The sequence below is a fragment of the Theropithecus gelada genome, chromosome 6, assembly GCF_003255815.1.
Source record: "Theropithecus gelada isolate Dixy chromosome 6, Tgel_1.0, whole genome shotgun sequence".
In the NCBI taxonomy this organism is placed as follows: Eukaryota; Metazoa; Chordata; class Mammalia; order Primates; family Cercopithecidae; genus Theropithecus; species Theropithecus gelada.
Window position 1 is genome coordinate 50,295,883 of NC_037673.1, and position 3,408 is coordinate 50,299,290.

At 39.8% G+C, this 3,408-nt stretch overlaps 1 pseudogene; it reads left to right on the forward strand.

Moving 5' to 3' along the window:
* Positions 1 to 2,319: 2,319 nt before the first annotated feature.
* On the forward strand, positions 2,320 to 2,782 carry LOC112627130 (annotated as a pseudogene).
* Positions 2,783 to 3,408: the final 626 nt, after the last annotated feature.

Genomic DNA, 3,408 nt, shown 5'->3' on the forward strand with positions numbered 1-3,408 from the left:
TAATTTATGTCAATGGGGGAAAATTAACATCCTAATATTGACCATTGCTGTTTGTGAACATACAGAATTACTTTTCAGCTCCTATACCTGTGTCTTCTATCTTTCTAAGTATTTTTCTGGGGCTTTGAAAACACAGTATCTCTAATAGACTCTGCTGTATAACATTCAGTATTCAGAAAATAAATTATGTGTAATAAATGCCAAAATTAATACTACCCAAGAAGTGGTGTGAAAATATATTATGTTTTATAACAAGTAACAGAAAACTAAGGTTGTTTCTGTGCTGATATGCTTTTTTACCAAGAGATTTTTTTTGACTGATATGCTGTAAAGTCTTTATGTTTTTCTTCTCTTTAAATTGCATAAATAATTTGTCTAGTTTCACTTTTACTTGAAGGATATTCACCTTCATTTTCAGTCTTTCAGTCCCTAACAGGGTAGATCCTCTGCTTTAATATAAACTGTTAGCAAAATTTGATCCCTGAATAGTAGAAAATGGTGAAAACCTCAAGACTCCACATCTAGATTCTTCCTCATGGATATAAGGAAAAAGTGTCTCTCTTTGGATGCACTTGAGTATGACATATGGCTAGAATTTATATTCAACAGTCCATGTAACATAGACCCTAAGAGTCAGAAAGGATACCCACCATAACTAGCCTAGAGAGCAATCTGTTGAAAACCAGTGAAAACTAAACTCTGTTAATAGATATTAGGACAGGTTTCCCTGTGCAAGCTCAAGTGCCTCATAGGAAAAGGCTGAACTTCCATGAAATTTTAATATCTATGAAGTTGCTTCAACTGGCCACACTTCCACTTTCTGAATTCCTAGTAGCCTCAGGCAGTTCTTCCTGCTTCCCAGAGACCATCCTTGGAGTACCATCTCCCCACCCCCAGAACTGTTCCATGCTTCCAGTATTTCACTCCAACAAATCCTAAAACTACAGGCTTTCTGTGCTAAGAAGGATCTTAGAAACCATCTATTCCAATCCCCTTGTTTTACAAGCAGGAAAACAGGCCTAGGAGCATAAAATACTAGGCAAAGTCATATACCATATCATGCTAATGCAGAAATTGTAGTAGAACTCAAGTTCTCTGTCATTTGCTGACTTCAAGAGCTGTCACAGAATACGGCATCATAGAAATTAGTTTTAGGTACTAATTATCCTGGGATAGCTCTATTTTTTTCTTTCTAATTACAGAATTGATGCACAAAAAATTATATTTTATAATTTTTAAATAATGTAAATTATATAAAAGTTACTTTGGGTCCCACAGTACCTTACTCCCCTCTGCTGATGTACTTTTATTCTCAGATTGGTGTGTATCTTTCTCCCTGTGCATTTATATATAGGTAACTTTTTTGCACAAGCAAATATTTGATTTAGCCATTTCTGTGAATATTTAGACATAAGGCACTAGCACTTCAGAAACTAATGCCAAATAGATTACATTTTTAAGTAGTGAACACTCTGGTGGTCACTGATATCTGCTGTTTAAATTTTTATGTATTTATTTATTTATTTTGAGACAGAGTTTCGCTCTTGTCGCCCAAGCGATTCTTCCACCTCAGCCTCCTGAGTAGCTGGGATTACAGGCGCCCACCACCACGCCTGGCTAATTTTTATATTTTTTGGTAGAGACAGGGTTTTGCCATGTTGGCCAGGCTGGTCTCGAGCTCCCAACCTCAGGTGATCAGCCCACCTCAAATTCCCAAAGTGCTGGGATTACAGGCATGAGCCACCATGCCCAGCTAAGTTTTTTTTTTAGATGACAAATAAAAATTGTGTATATTTGTGAGGTATAATGTGATGTTTTAATATTATGTGTACATTGAATTTATGTTAATGGGGAGAAATTAAATTAAGCTAATTAAAATATTCATCACCTCACATTTTTTTTTGGTGAAAACATTTAAGATCTACTCCCTTAGCAATTTTTTAGTATACAATACATTATTAAATATAATCAGCATGCCACATATAGATAATTTCACGTTTAAGAATTCCAATAAAATTTTGCTTTAATTTCTGCATATAATTTTGTTTTTGAGGTGTTGTATTAGTCTACTATCTAATCATGAAAGTCTACTATCACGCTACTATAAGGACATACCCAAGTATGTGTAATTATAAATTACCTGACTATGGGTAATTTATAAAGGAAAGAGGTTTAATGAACTCACAGTTCCACTAGGCTGGGGAGGCCTCACAGTCACAGCAGAAGGCGAATGAGGAGCAAAGGCACATCTTATATGGCAGCTGTCAAGACAGTGTGTGCAGGGGAACTGCCCTTTATAAAACAATCAGATCCCTTTCCCCTGGCTGGCAGCACGGCGGCTGCACAATGCCTGGAGATACTGTAAAGAACATGAACCAGCAGGAGTTCATCAGAGCTCTGGCAGCCTTTCTCAAAAAGTCCAGGAAGCTGAAAGTCCTTGGATGGGTGGATACCGTCAAGCTGACCAAGCACAAAGAGCTTCCTCCCTATGATGAAAACTGGTTCTACACATGAGCTGCTTCCACAGCACAGCACCTGTACCTACAGGGTGGTGCTGGGGTTGACTCCATGATCAAGATCTATGGGGGACATCAGAGTAAAAGCATCATGCCCAGCCACTTCAGCCAAGGCTCCAAGAGAATGGCCCACTGGGTCCACCAAGCCCTGGAGGGGCTGAAAATGGTGGAAAAGGACCAAGACGGGGTTGCAAACTGACACCTCAGGGACAAGAGATCTGGACAGAATCACCAGGCAGGTGGTAGCTGCCAACAAGAAGCATTAGAACAGTACAGGAAAAATTCACCCCCATGATTCAATTACCTCCCATGACATGTGGGAATTACGGGAGCTACAATTCAAGATGAGATTTGAGTGGCGACACACCATATCAGATGTTTTTAATCAAAAAATGTTGCCAAGTGCCATGGCTCAAGCCTGTAATCCCAGCACTTTGGGAGGCCCAGCACTGCCCGAGGCGGGCAGATTACTTGAGGTCAGGAGTTTGAGACCAGTGTGGCCAACATGGTGAAATCCTATCTCTACTAAAAATTTAAAAATTTGCCTGGTACGATGGCGAGTGTCTGTAATTCCAGCTATTCGGGAGGCTGAGGCAAGAGAAAAGCTTGAACCCGGAGGCAGAGGTTGCAGTGAGCCGAGATCCTGCCACTGCACTCCAGCCTGGGTGACAGAAAGACTCAGTCTCAAAAAAAAAAAAAAAAAGTTATAACTGCCTATTGTTGGTAAATTCAGTTTGCTTGTCTGTGTGGTGGCTTGCCATATTGGAAATCTGCCCCATTACCAAAGTGTGCCAGATGATCTGTTATCCACTCAACACTGTATCTTCCTCTTTCTATGCTCTGCTCACATCACAAGGGAGAAGCTCAGAAACACATTTCCCAGAATCCCCTA